Below are 15,812 nucleotides of genomic sequence, written 5' to 3'. Positions count from 1 at the left end.
CACCCAACTACCTCATCCCCATATTGTTATTTACATTGTTATTTATTTTGCTCATTTGCACCCCAGTATCTCTATTTGCACATCATCTTCTGCACATCTATCACTCCAGTGTTAATACTAAATTTTAATTATTTTGCACTATGGCCTATTTATTGCCTTACCTCCATATCTTACTACATTTGCACACACTGTATATATATTTTCTATTTTCTATTGTGTTATTGACTGTACGTTTTTGTTTATTCCATATGTAACTCTGTGTTGTTGTTTTTAATCGCACTGCTTATCTTGGCCAGGTCGCAGTTGTAATTGAGAAATTGTTCTCAACTGGCTTACCTGGTTAAATAAAGGTTAAATAAAAAATAAAATAAAACTCAGCAGGCAGGAGAGCTGGGGACTAAGCAGCAGAACCAGGGTCCCACCCACACAGAGAACTCTGAAAAAACACACGCACACAATCAATCAATAAGCAATTCCTCTCTTTTGCTGTATCCTGAATGTTTATTTGAGCCCTTCTGGAATTGGGATACGTGATACTACAGTTAGTTAACACTAGAACCGACTGGCCTTTCAGCATAGAAGTACCCGCTATATAATGCTTGATAAATAAATGCTTGATAAATAGTGCATCATCTACTGTAAATTATTAATTGCATGAATAAATATTCCTGGAAATACATCAATAAAAAAAAAAAATAGTTATTTGTTTAGATAGAGTGAAGAATATGTTTTGTATAATTCTACAAAGTCCTATAAAAAAATGTAGGCCTATAGCCTATTTTCGTTTCCCTTACAATAAAAACATTACAGTGTAATCCATTTGATCAACTTTATTTGTAGATTCAATTAGTAATATAGTTATAGTAATTAATGAAGTCCAGTTACAGCTTCTTTTGGCAAAGAAGAAACAAAAAATATAATAATAATCTAACCAGCCAGGTGCACAGGTGAAATGATTTGCTGTATTCCTAGACAAAAGCACCAGTGCATGAACAACTGCAAAGGATTAATTGCATAAAGAAATATGTGGAAATATATTAGTGACAAGATATAAAAACAGTCATTTGTTGATTGTATCAGACACGGTATTGTTCCATTTACATTACATTTACGTCATTTAGCAGACGCTCTTATCCAGAGCGACTTACAAATTGGTGCATTCACCTTATAGCCTACTTTACAATTATTATTTTTTTTTGGGGGGGGTGGGGTAAGGGGGGGATTAGAAGGATTACTTTATCCTCTCCCAGGTGTTCCTTAAAGAGGTGGGGTTTCAAATGTCTCCGGAAGGTGGTGAGTGACTCCGCTGTCCTAGCGTCGTGAGGGAGCTTGTTCCACCATTGGGGTGCCAGAGCAGCGAACAGTTTTGACTGGACTGAGTGGGAACTGTGCTTCAGCAGAGGTAGGGGAGCCAGCAGGCCAGAGGTGGATGAACGCAATGCCCTCGTTTGGGTGTAGGGACTGATCAGAGCCTGAAGGTACGGAGGTGCCGTTCCCCTCACAGCTCCGTAGGCAAGCACCATGGTCTTGTAGCAGATGCGAGCTTCAACTGGAAGCCAGTGTAGTGTGCGGAGGAGCGGGGTGACGTGAGAGAACTTGGGAAGGTTGAACACCAGACGGGCTGCGGCATTCTGGATGAGTTGTAGGGGTTTAATGGCACAGGCAGGGAGCCCAGCCAACAGCGAGTTGCAGTAATCCAGACGGGAGATGACAAGTGCCTGGATTAGGACCTGTGCTGCTTCCTGTGTAAGGCAGGGTCGTACTCTCCGAATGTTGTAGAGCATGAACCTACAGGATCGGGTCACCGCCTTGATGTTAGCGGAGAACGAAAGGGTGTTGTCCAGGGTCACGCCAAGGCTCTTCGCACTCTGGGAGGAGGACACAACGGAGTTGTCAACCGTGATGGCGAGATCATGGAACTTCCCCGGGAGGAAGAGCAGCTCCGTCTTGCCAAGGTTCAGCTTGAGGTGGTGATCCGTCATCCATACTGATATGTCTGCCAGACATGCAGAGATGCGATTCGCCACCTGGTTATCAGAAGGGGGAAAGGAGAAGATTAGTTGTGTGTCGTCTGCGTAGCAATGATAGGAGAGGCCATGTGAGGATATGACAGAGCCAAGTGACTTGGTGTATAGCGAGAATAGGAGAGGGCCTAGAACTGAGCCCTGGGGGACACCAGTGGTGAGAGCACGTGGTGCGGAGACAGCTTCTCGCCACGCCACTTGGTAGGAGCGACCGGTCAGGTAGGACGCAATCCAAGAGTGAGCCGCGCCGGAGATGCCCAGCTCGGAGAGGGTGGAGAGAAGGATCTGATGGTTCACAGTATCAAAGGCAGCAGACAGGTCTAGAAGGACAAGAGCAGAGGAGAGAGAGTTAGCTTTAGCAGTGCGGAGAGCCTCCGTGACACAGAGAAGAGCAGTCTCAGTTGAATGACCAGTCTTGAAACCTGACTGGTTTGGATCAAGAAGGTCATTCTGAGAGAGATAGCAAGAGAGTTGGCTAAAGACGGCACGCTCAATAGTTTTGGAGAGAAAAGAAAGAAGGGATACTGGTCTGTAGTTATACCTATGCCTTTACTCATGAATCATTCGCATCTTCTCTTTATGCTTAGGGTCCACAGTCAGCACACAGCTTTGGGGCTTTGTGTGAGCAAGCCCCACAAACAAATCTGTTGCACTGCACACAGTTTTCATTGGCATTGTTTCGTGTGCACCTGCCGACTTGACATTGTGTCTTCTTTTTCAGAGTGGGAGCTGTGGTGCTTGGGGAAGAGGGAGAGCAGGACCTGCATGGTGCTGATGATGCAAACACTCTTATTTATTTTACATCTGTACACCGTGACTGTTGCTTTACCACTCTCCATCACTGATGTGGAGTACAGCTCCGCTGGTATGTTGTTTTGTGCAGAGGGGGGCAGCTCCCGCCTTTGTTTCTTCACTGTTCAGAGCAGGCTAGTCTTCTTTGCAGTCAACTTGTCTGCCAGGGAAATTGATTTGAAGAAGTTGTCCATGGGCACATTTCTGCCTTTGGCCATGTAAGGCTCCAGGAAGCTCAAAACCACAGTCTCAGACAGTCGTTCACCTGCTGACCTGGTTTAATCTTTCCCCAGATATGGAAAGCCATTGAGCAAGTACTTGATTTTGACATTGGCGGCTAACCAAAAGGCTAACTCTTATTATGTGTGAAATGAGTTTCTATATAGTTTAGGTGTAGTTTTGATGGGCTGGCTGTGTAGGTTGACTGGAATCGTTTGTTTCCCGCTCATCAACATGGATAGAGTCAAGGATATGTTTTGCATTATTCTAAACGCCTACTGCAACATGTAGCATGTTTTCATTTCCCGTACAATACATTTGATTAGTAATAGAGCTATAGTAAATAAAACAGTCCGATAACAGCTTATTTTTACAAAGTAAAACGTAAAAGAGAATGGTATCAACCTGAAATTCATGCGGTCAAATTATTAACATGAGCGCCAACGCTGATAAATGGGCATAACACAAATTCATCATTACACTATTGTTTTTCTAAATTAAATCAACCTCTTCACCCTCATCATTCAGTTAGGCCTAATTTAAATTTGATTGTGAAGTAACTTGCACATTTATCGCCCATTCCATCCTTTTGTCATTCATTCAGTGGGCTGGCATCATTTGCTTCGCTGGATTCAGTCAAGGATTTGTTTAGCATTATTCTAAAGGCCTACTGCAACATGCAGCATGTTTTCGTTTCCCTTACAATACATTTGATTAGTAAGAGTGTTATAGTAAATAAAACAGTCCCATAACAGCTTATTTTTACAAAGTAAAGCATAAAAGAGAATGGTATCAACCTGCAAGCCATGTGGTCAAATTATTAACATGAGCGCCAATGCTGATAAATAGGCATAACAAACTAATCCGTGATGGAACATTTTATGTTTGTGCTTTTCTAATAACCAATTTCTGTGTTCATGCAAGTGACTAATTGAACGAATCCTCACTAAATCCGCATCTGCAATTTGGCAGTACGCCCAGAACCTTGTTTTGAGAGTGAAAGGATATCTCAGTTTCAAGGTCTCAGCTTGGAGAGAAGAAGCCTCGTGAGGTATTGGTCGGTCACATGCATGAACCAAAGGTTAATGATGAATTAATCATGAATAAGCTAAATCATGCAAATATAACTTGTCGGTGTAAGTATTTAAGATAACTAACGGGACAGCCCTGGGGGAGCTCACTTCAGACCGGTACTTTATGCATCTAAGTTTGACTGTGACCTCTCCAGCTTGCTGTTAATAAACAATGATTCATTTAAGATTGACTATGAGCGTCCCTGTGTATAATTTTCACGACAATTTGGCGTCATGAACAGCATGATTGATTCTGCCTGCAGAGTTTTACAGTGGGGTTCGGCGAGGAAAACCGGTGGCGAATTATATGAAGCGTGAGGGAAATTCCCGTCTGACCAAAAGACAACGAGACCCACCCAGACCAGACCCTTACTGTGAGCTGCCCAGGAGGAGACACATCATCCGCGAACAATTGAGAATTATTTTGAATTTCAGTAAGTCAATTTAAATGAATTTGTCTACAAAAATTTAAAATAATTTATAAAACCAATAAAAGGCGAGTAACGCATAACAAAGGTACCCATAGTCTTATAGGAGAAGGCTATTCACTAGTCTCATAGGAGAAGGCTATTCACTAGTCTCATAGGAGAAGGCTATTCACTAGTCTCATAGGAGAAGGCTATTCACTAGTCTCATAGGAGAAGGCTATTCACTAGTCTCATAGGAGAAGGCTATTCACTAGTCTCATAGGAGAAGGCTATTCACTAGTCTCATAGGAGAAGGCTATTCACTAGTCTCATAGGAGAAGGCTATTCACTAGTCTCAAAGGAGAAGGCTATTCACTAGTCTCATGGGAGAAGGCTATTCACTAGTCTCATGGGAGAAGGCTATTCACTAGTCTCATGGGAGAAGGCTATTCACTAGTCTCATAGGAGAAGGCTATTCACTAGTCTCATGGGAGAAGGCTATTCACTAGTCTCATGTGAGAAGGCTATTCACTAGTCTCATAGGAGAAGGCTATTCACTAGTCTCATAGGAGAAGGCTATTCACTAGTCTCATAGGAGAAGGCTATTCACTAGTCTCATAGGAGAAGGCTATTCACTAGTCTCATAGGAGAAGGCTATTCACTAGTCTCATAGGAGAAGGCTATTCACTAGTCTTATAGGAGAAGGCTATTCACTAGTCTCAAATGAGAAGGCTATTCACTAGTCTCAAAGGAGAAGGCTATTCACTAGTCTCATAGGAGAAGGCTATTCAATAGTCTCATAGGAGAAGGCTATTCACTAGTCTCATAGGAGAAGGCTATTCACTAGTCTCATAGGAGAAGGCTATTCACTAGTCTCATAGGAGAAGGCTATTCACTAGTCTCATAGGAGAAGGCTATTCACTAGTCTCATAGGAGAAGGCTATTCACTAGCCTCATAGGAGAAGGCTATTCACTAGTCTCATAGGAGAAGGCTATTCACTAGTCTCATAGGAGAAGGCTATTCACTAGTCTTATAGGAGAAGGCTATTCACTAGTCTTATAGGAGAAGGCTATTCACTAGTCTTATAGGAGAAGGCTATTCACTAGTCTTATAGGAGAAGGCTATTCACTAGTCTTATAGGAGAAGGCTATTCACTAGTCTTATAGGAGAAGGCTATTCACTAGTCTTATAGGAGAAGGCTATTCACTAGTTTTATAGGAGAAGGCTATTCACTAGTCTTATGAGAAGAATAGAGCGAGGGCGTAACGGTACCATTGGAAAGCCCCTCTGACAGCTGTCTGTAGGTATTTATATGAGAAGTTTCTACGTGGTCTGCAGCCACTACTAATAGCACATGGTGTTATTATATATGTATGTGAAAGATACATATGGTGCATAGGAAGTAACGACAGAGAATCTTTGAAAATGCACATGGGGTAATAAGGGAGATTACTGAGTGTGTTTGGGAATAGTACTAAGTGAATGTGGATGTGAAAGTTGTGTGAGTGTGGAAAGGACGTGTTAAGCTGATTGAAATTGGATAATAAGATAAATGATTAGTGATTGAAATTTGGATATTAAGCTGATTGAAATGTGGATAATAAGCTGATTGTATTGTGTGAATGAGAGCTGTCAGGGGACTAGCTCCGGTGTGAGATTTGTGCGTGTCTGAATGAATATCCCAACCAGTTCTGTGTGAGCTGAGTTTTTAGATCTATAACGTTATCTAGGGGTTCTGTCCACCACCGCCCATCAATCTACAGGCAGTGAGCACTGACAGGAGAAGCCATTGAAAAGTTTGAGAGGGTAACAGCTGAGATGGGTAAGGTCTGTAACAATGAAGTTCATTGATGCCCCCGGACACTGAGATTTCCTCGAGAGAGGGTAACAGCTGAGATGGGTAAGGGCTGTAACAATGAAGTTCATTGATGCCCCCGGACACTGAGATTTACTCGAGAGAGGGTAACAGCTGAGATGGGTAAGGGCTGTAACAATTAAGTTCATTGATGCCCCCGGACACTGAGATTTCCTTGAGAGAGGGTAACAGCTGAGATGGGTAAGGGCTGTAACAATGAAGTTAATTGATGCCCCCGGACACTGATATTTCCTCGAGAGAGGGTAACAGCTGAGATGGGTAAGGGCTGTAACAATGAAGTTCATTGATGCCCCCGGACACAGATTTCCTCGAGAGAGGGTAACAGCTGAAAAGGGTAAGGGCTGTAACAATGAAGTTCATTGATGCCCCCGGACACTGAGATTTCCTCGAGAACATGATATGTGTACCTCTTGGGCTGCTGCGCTGTGATTGTTGCTGGTGGTGTGGATGTGAATACCTACAATTTATATAGGGATTATGTATGTGGAGATATAAAAGGAGAAAGTACTATTCCCGAATATGCTGTTACTAGAGATAAAGTAACATATGAAGAGTATAATGGGTTACTAGAGATAAAGTAACATATGAAGAGTATAATGGGTTACTAGAGATTTGATATATGAGACGCTCTTATCCAGAGTGACTTACAGTTAGTGAATGCATACATGTTTTTTTCATACTGGCCCCTCCTGTGGGAAACGAACCCACATACCTGCCGGCCAAACCCTCCCCTACCTTGGATGACACTGGACCAATTGTGCGCCGCCCAGTCGCGGCCGGCTGCGACAGAGCCTGGACTCGAACCAGGATCTCTAGTGGCACAGCTAGCACTGCGATGCAGTGCCTTAGACCACTGCGCCACTCGGCAGTATTGGGCTGATATTAAATTAGAGGCCGCCATCTGGTGTTTGGGTTAGAGATAAGTTTCCTGTGGAACAATAGATAGCTGCCAGTACTTACTGAACTCAATCAGGCTGTAAGGGACACATAGTGGGAAATTTGGGACAGATTTATAAATAATTGAATAAGAGACATTTTTGACCATTTCCAATTATTATTACTAAATTCTATAGTTTGGGTAACACAAATGATTTAAGAAGAAAGTAATATCATCTAAAACAATAATTGTTTCCATTACGTGGAACTGTGTCCAGAATTGAAGTAGATTCAAGTACATGTTTTTAGTACCGAATATTGAGCTGATAAGCCAGCACCAACTTTTTGAAGGTCCTAGCAGATTTGTTAAACAACAGGTTTCATATTTTGACTAGTTTATGTCCCAAGGACAGTTAGTACAGAACTATATGTCAATGCAACAGGTGAAAATGATAAGATTACAAGAAAGGGGCTCTGGGATTGTTTACTTTAGAAGGTGCCTATTCCGCTTGACGGGACACGGTATCATCTGATGTGTCTGAAGTATAATTATGTATATGCATGGTTGTATCAAGACTTCCTGCCCAAGATGCAGTAAACTCAATTAAGATTACGCATTTTTAGGACTGATTAAGATGTGCAAACTAAGTACGTTTATTTTCTTTCTTCCAGGACTGATGGAATGTCCACTACCAAGTTTTCTGATGAGTTTACCAATTATTCTGTATCTCTCCCTTCAAAATGCTTTCTAAGGCAGGTGCCTTGGGGGAACAGTTAGTATAAAGGTACCAGAATCCGGCTGTTAAGGGAGCTCCCAAAAGAAGTAAGGCCTGGCAATTTTGTTTGTTTTTAGCACCCACACACAACCCACCTCTGATGTTAATACTGTGTTTATTTATTGTGTGGGGTCATTTTTATTTTTATTTTAGTGGGTTTTTCACAGGTTAGAAAGGATGCACCTTAAAGGGCACACAAATAAATTTTTCTGAAGTATCTATTGTCAGAGTTTTGGTTGCACACGTAAATTATCTTGATAAGAAATGTACTGAAAAAAACAACAATGTAAACCTGGTACACAAAATGTTTGGAATGTTTGAAATATCTTTAAATAATGTCTGAGATACAGGGAAAGAAAAGGGAAAGAAACACTCACTTAGTGGGGTTGAATGATCTCTGACCTCTGTTCTGACTTTCTGGTGTGGCTTGATCACCCTTACCAGAAAGACTAGAGACATTGGGTGAGATTTAAATGGGCTATGTTATCAACAGTCCTATGTGTGATTCGGACCACGAGAAGGAGCGAGAGCGCTGCCCCTGAATGAGGGACACCTGTCTCTAGTCTATTCCTTGAATTACCTTATGGAATACAATTAAGTTAAGTCTAATTTTAGTTAGAATGTTTGGGGTCCATCATGGCTTCTCGTGAAATGTATGGGTAAATCTTACTCTTAATGCAGCTTTGTACAATTATATAAACATATTATGCATCCCTTGCAATGTACAACAGTTCACTTTGTAATATTTAGTCAGGATGATCAACTTAAGACGAACTGAGTTGGTGGTTTTTGTTTTGTTTTCTTATTTTCCAGAAAAAAGCCACAACCATTTTTTATGCACTTTGACCTGATACACTTTGTTTAGTGATTGGATTCACTGATACAGAAGTAGGTCCAGAGTTTATTTGACTCATTGTACTTTTGTTTCTAGCACTTCAAGCTTATTCAGTAAGTGGGTTAGCTAAAACAGTAAAGCAATTCTTTATTATTGTAGCCCATATAAACTTAATTAAAATAACTTTCCAATGGATGCTGTTTCCATTCCCAGGGACAGTTTTCAGAATAAACAACCCCAAAGATATATGTCTGTGTCCTGTACTAGGTTAACTTTCGCCAGGCTACACTTAACTTTCCATCTTTCTCACAATCACAGGCAGAGGCAGCCATGTCAGTCTTGCTGCCAAACTTTTTCCCAAAAGCGAAGTCACGACAATGGCATCCACACTACAGGAAGGCAGTAATCTCTTCAAAGACAGGATGAAAATGAGGAGGAATGAATGCTGAATAATTTACTGCATGGGAGTAAACAAATACCATAATGCATACAGTACATAAGGAAAACAAATATTAAAACACGGTCAAACATGACAAACGGTCATACATAAATGTCATACTTTGTTAAAAAACAATAACAACTCATGTGAAGTGGATTGGAATTCCTACCCTTGGATGATGCCTGCAGCAGCTGCACCCTATCCCTAAGCTCTGCAAACTCCACATTCTGACAGGCTTTCACCAGCTTAGACTCGCTATGAATTTCTGTCTCAAAACAGCATATATTTAAGTGGAATTATACAAATGTAATGTCATTATAAAAGGATCAGCATGTTTACAACTTTTTTCTGTCAATTACTTCCCTCACTGCAGCCCCATCAAAAAGCTAACATAAGCATCCAACATGACATAACATTCTAAATGGATCTGTATAAAGGTTTCCCTCAGAAGTCTCACTTGATATTCGTGTGCAGCTTCCAGTAGAATACTTCCCACTCCACACATTGGGTCTATCACACAAGAGCCAGGCTGATTGAGAGAGTAGAGAAAACATTCAGAACACACCAGGCCAAGCGAAGGATGTGAGAAGAGAACAATATGTTTGGTCCTTTTGATGTTAGCACAGAACTTCAGAACACAACCAATATATTCAGAGAGAGAAAGATGAGACCAAACACAGGAGCTGGAGATAAACTCCTTCCATGCCCTGTGGTATCTACCTTGATGTCAGACAGAAAGGCCATGGCCCAGGCTATGGTGGATCTCAGCCCAGTAGTCTTCATATATCTCCGGTTGGCTAAAGGAAGCTATTCAAAATACTCAACTAGAAGAGATATACAGAACGAAACCATAAACATCGTTATTGTTATTTTATTGTGTTACTATTTCCTTTTTTTTTTGTTGAAAAATGTTCTTACTCTGCATTGTAGTCGGCGCATGTGACAAATACATTTTGATTTGATATTCCTGGAAAATGTGGGGTAGGTGCAACATAACACAACAAATGACAAGGGTTTGAGTGAGAGGACTAACTGGTCTCTCCAAGTGGCCACACACAAAGTGTGCACAGTTCCTAAGTAATTTTAATGCACTTTTATGACTCAAAGAAGAGTCTTAAAAAAAAAAAAAAAAAAGCACTTTATAGTTGCTCTCCTAGCTGTGTCGTTGAGGAACTAGAGAAAGCACACTTGTAGTTGTTTTGTTTGGAATACAACCCTGCATCACACAATTACTATTGTTGTTTATGCAATCCAAAAATATAAATCACAATCTGGGTCAGGTGGGCATCATTTGAAAGCTTGTTCTATTGTCAACATGACTAGCTAAGTTATTAAAAAAACAACCTTACAGTGTTAGGCTTTCACAGGGCAATTCAAAGAAACAGATTGTAATTTATGCACATTGAAAAAAGTAATGAGCGAATTCAGGTGCGTGCTCTGCGGCAAATTTTCTTCACATTAGACAAACATAGGCTAATTCTGATCAGAACAACCCAGGGTATGACACCAAGTCATCTTGTAACTGTACATCAAACATAGTGATCATAAACGTTGACACTGAGTTTTATGATATGGAAATGTGAAGTGCACATTTAGACTCACTCACGGGTGTTTGGCTTGCTTGTATGACATCAAAGCGGTATTTATTATAATCCTCAACGTATCATCTTTCAAAATACATTGAGTCCTCTTAATTTACAGCATTTCCCTCACTCAAGACAACAAAAAAGTTGCAAAGGTTGCCCAGTTAGCAGGAGGGATGGGGCAACTTCTTGTCGCATAAGGTGCTCAAGTTAAGACTGGTTGTCAGTCAAAACCCATACAGTGCTGTGAAGCGCAGAGCCTAAGCTATAATGTCATTTATAGCACGTTACTGTACAGCCACTGCGTTCCAATTTTGGCGCTTATCACTGCCAGAATCTGCTATTTTTAACCCGTATAGGGGTACGAGGGTAAAGGGTTAACCTCTGTTGTGTCTGGCTAATGTACCACGGCTAAGCACAACAATTACTACTAAACATAACAAGTGCAGTCTGACACCGATTAGCACTGCAGTGTAATGTACACTGAGTATACCAACATAGGAACGCCTTCCTAATATTGAGTTACACCCCCCCTCCTTTTGCCCTCAGAACAGCCTCAATTCATCGTGGCATGGACTCCACAAGGTGTCGAAAGTGTTCCACAGGGATGCTGGCCCATGCTGTGTCAAGTTGACTGGATGTCCTTTGGGTGGTGGACCATTCTTGATACACACAGGAAACTGTTGCGTGTGAAAAACCCAACAGCGTTGCAGTTCTTGACACAAACCGGTGTGCGTGGTACCTACTACCATACCCCATTCAAAGGCACTTACATTTTCTGTCTTGCCGATTCACCCCCTGAATGGCACACATACACAATCCATTTCTCAATTGTCTCAAGGCTTAAACATGATTATTTAACCTCTCTCCTCCACTTCATCTACACTGATTGAAGTGGATTTAACAAGTGACATCAATAAGGAAGGAAAGAGCAGGTGTTCTTAATGTTTTGCATACTCAGTGTATAAACAGCATAGTCTACTGATGAGACAGAATGGCACCGGAGGGGATGGCTGCTGTTTTACAGGCTCCTAACCAATTGTGCTATTTTGTGTGTTTTTTTGCATTGTTTGTAACTTATTTTGTACATAATGTTGATGCTACCGTCTCTTATGACCGAAAAGAGCTTCTGGATATCAGAACAGCAATTACTCACCTTGAACTGGACCAAGATTTTTTCTTTAATGAGTTGGACGCGAAGGATATTACGTTGCTCCCAAACAAGGCTAAAATCCTAGTCATTCGCATGAAGAAAATAAGGAAATACAGGGGCGGAGATCAGGGTGCCTTGTGAGAATTCGTCGGCAAGTGGGTAACCTGCCTCTGCCATCTGTTCTATTAGCCAACGTGCAATCACTGGAGAATAAACTGGATGAGCTCCGTTCGAGGCTATCCTACCAACGGGACATTAAAAACAGTAATATCTTATGTTTCACCGAGTCTTGGCTGAACGACGACACTGATAATATACAGTTGGCTGGGTTTTCCGTGCCTCGGCAGGACAGAACAGCTACGTCTGGTAAGACGAGGGGTGGGGGTGTGTGACTATTTGTCAATAACAGCTGGTGCGCGATGTCTAATATTAAGGTAGTCTCGAGGTATTGCTCGCCTGAGATAGAGCTGTTGACCACACTATTTACCAAGATAGTTTTCCTCTATATTTTTCGTAGCTCTCTATTTACCACCACAAACCGACGCTGGCACTAAGACCGCACTCAACGAGCTGTATAAGGCCATAAGCAAACAAGAAAATGCTCATCCAGAAGCGCCGCTCTTAGTGGCCAGGGACTTTAATGCAGGCAAACTTAAATCTATTTTACCTAATGTGCAACCTGAGGAAAAAAAAAACTCTAGACCACCTTTACTCCACACACAGAGACGCATACAAAGTGCCCTCCATTTGGAAAATCTGACCATAATTCTATCCTCCTGATTCCTGCTTACAAGCAAAAACTAAAGCAGGAAGTACCAGTGACCCGCTCAATACGAAGTGGTCAGATGACGCGGATGCTACGCTACAGGACTGTAGCGTCAAACAGGCAAAGCGTCAATACAGGACTAAGATTGAATCCTACTACACCGGCTCTGACACTCGTCGGATGTGGTAGGGCTTGCAAACTATTACGGACTACAAAGGGAAACCCAGCCGCCAGCTGCCCAGTGACGCGAGCCTAACAGACGGGCTAAATGCCTTTTATGCTCGCTTCGAGGCAAGCTAAACTGAAGCATGCATGAGAGCACCAGCTGTTCCAGACGACTGTGTGATCACACACTCTGTAGCCGATGTGAGCAAGACCTTTAAAACAAGTCAACATTCACAAGGCCATGGGGCCAGACGGATTACCAGGACATGTACTCTGAGCATGCGCGGACCAACTGGCAAGTGTCTTCACTGACATTTTCAACCTCTCCCTGACCGAGTCTGTAATACCTACATATTTCAAGCAGACCACCATAGTCCCTGTGCCCAAGAAAGCGGAGGTAACCTGCCTAAATGACTTCCACCCCGTTGCACTCACGTCGGTAGCCATGAAGTGCTTTGAAAGGCTGGTCATGGCTCGCATCAACAGCTCAGCGTTCATCACCATAGTGCCCACAAAGCTCATCACTAAGCTAAAGACCCTGGGACTAAACACCTCCCTCTGCAACTGGATCCTGGACTTACTGACGGGCCGCCCCCAGGTGGTAAGGGTAGGCAACAACACATCTGCCATGCTGATCCTCAACACGGGGGCCCCTCAGGGGTCGTGTTTAGTCCCCTCCTGTACTCCCTGTTCACCCACGACTGCATGGCCAAGCACGACTCCAACACCATCGTAGCTTAGTGGGTAAAAGCGTTGTGCCAGTAACCGAAAGGTCGCTGGTTCTAATCCCCGAGCCGACTAGGTGAAAAATCTGTCGATGTGCCCTTGAGCAAGGCACTTAACCCTAATTGCTCCTGTAAGTCGCTCTGGATAAGAGCGTCTGCTAAATGACCAAAAATAATAAAATAATTAAGTTTGCTGACAACACAACGGTGGTAGGCCTGATCACCGACAGTCTATAGGGAGGAGGTCAGAGACCTGGCAGTGTGGTGCCAGGAAACAACCTCTCCCTCAACATGAGCAAGACAAAGGAGATGATCGTGGACTACAGGAAAAGGAGGGCCGAACATGCCCCCATTCACATCGACGGGGCTGTAGTGGAGCAGGTCGAGATCCTTGCTCAGGCCGAACCCTGGGCTCTCTCCCTCTAGTGCCAGCTTCTGTGTTCCATTTGGTCCCTCACAAGGAGACCCCTCAACACCACTCTCTTCCTCCTTGGTAGGGCCACGCTCGCGGTACAGTCACTTCTCATCTTCAGCTCCCTCTGCAGGCGCCTCCATGACAACACAGCTCTGGTTCAGTCACTACCATCACCCATGAGCCCCAACTGGATCTGATACGTTGTCATAGCTGAGAGTGACAGAAAATTAAATACTGTAAAAGACAGTAAAAAGTCTAAAACATATAATTGCAGCTTCATCCTTTCAATCAGAAAGCATAAATATGCCTACCTGTATGGGCAGAGAGAGGGGTGTGTCACTTTAGAAGTAGAAACAGCCTCTGCAGATTTCAGCTCCCTCACTTGCTTTCTTCCAACAGAGGTGGTGAAGAACACTTTTCCAGTGATGTGATCCACCTGAACAACATTATTAATTTAAGTGTAAGATAGGAATAACTCAATCATGTCGACATCACCACTTGTTAAGAAAAGAGATGAATCCTGAGGCAGGATTAACGATTGGCTTTATTACAAGTAGCCTACGCAATACACATGCGAAATCATTGGCCTAGCTTTTCAGCTAGCTTGCCGTTGCTCCGATGAGGACCATTTTACAGAAAAGGAAGCTATTTACTTTATTTGCTAGTGTTTCATAGATTAATTGCACATTATTACTGGTTAGACTAATATTGTAGCCTACTCACCAGTGCCTGACTAACTTTGGGCTTGACTACTGCCTAGCTATTCACATCTTTGGCTGCAAGTTTGGTCTTCACCTCCTGAATCATGAAAGACTCCATCCATGCCGTTCCCGGCGGTACTGTAAAGCACACGGATGACAAGTTGAGTCTTTCATACTGTCGACTAGAAATGCTAAGCTGTGAAAGCTATAAAAGTAAAGCTCCATGCCAGTACCGGTTGTGGCTAGAAGGAGTACAGCTACGACAGGAAGTGACTTTTCGTAGCTGGAGATAATTTTAGCTAACCCTAACCCTTTTCTCTACTCAGAACCGACAGCACCTCTGTGGTCTGCCAAGTTGTTTTGTTTACACGGAAACGGAAATACAAGAGGAAGCAGCTTGGTGCTGGTTATTTCACATATGACCAGCAGAGGTCGCTCTTGCACTACAAAAGAGCCTCAATAACAACTGAGAATTGGGTTAAAAGTGAAAAATAAGGAAATAGCACATTCATTTTTTTTCTATGTATCATCATTTAAATGTAAAAAATTGCAGAGTTGCTCATACTTCACATAGTTGGCTTCCAAATAAAGTACATCAATACTAAATTGGATGTACTGTAAATAAGCTTCCATTCAGGCTCTGGCATTGAAAGCCATGATTAATTGGGGGGAACTTTCCCTTCATCTTTTCAACTCTTTTAATCATTAATCTCGCTCTGTGACAGAGTCTGTGCAACAGTACAGAATGTTCCACTGACATTCTGAACAGGTGTTCTGACATGCTGAGAAGACATCTGCATATTTGCATATTAATGTGTTGTCATCTCTGACATTTAAATTGAAATATGTAGGCCTACTTCCATACTTCTGACCTGTGCATTAGATTGAATGAACACAATTAGATTGAAAGACCCCAAAAAATATGTTGTGTCGTAGAATAGAAGGACCCTTGTTGCTATAAATCCCTCAACACTGACAGGAAGAGC

At 42.4% G+C, this 15,812-nt stretch overlaps 1 long non-coding RNA gene across 1 annotated transcript; it reads right to left on the bottom strand.

The window, feature by feature from the left end:
* Window positions 1–14,028: 14,028 nt before the first annotated feature.
* LOC121583422 lies at window positions 14,029–15,165 on the bottom strand. The gene is made up of 3 exons (XR_006003525.1): window positions 14,849–15,165; window positions 14,437–14,561; window positions 14,029–14,335 (listed from the first exon to the last, which is right to left on the bottom strand). It is a non-coding gene; the product is annotated as an uncharacterized LOC121583422 (long non-coding RNA).
* Window positions 15,166–15,812: the final 647 nt, after the last annotated feature.

Source organism: Coregonus clupeaformis, chromosome 1, assembly GCF_020615455.1.
Source record: "Coregonus clupeaformis isolate EN_2021a chromosome 1, ASM2061545v1, whole genome shotgun sequence".
NCBI classification, from domain to species: Eukaryota; Metazoa; Chordata; class Actinopteri; order Salmoniformes; family Salmonidae; genus Coregonus; species Coregonus clupeaformis.
The sequence above is the reverse complement of the archived record's forward strand: the minus strand, read 5'-3'. Positions and strand labels throughout refer to the sequence as shown.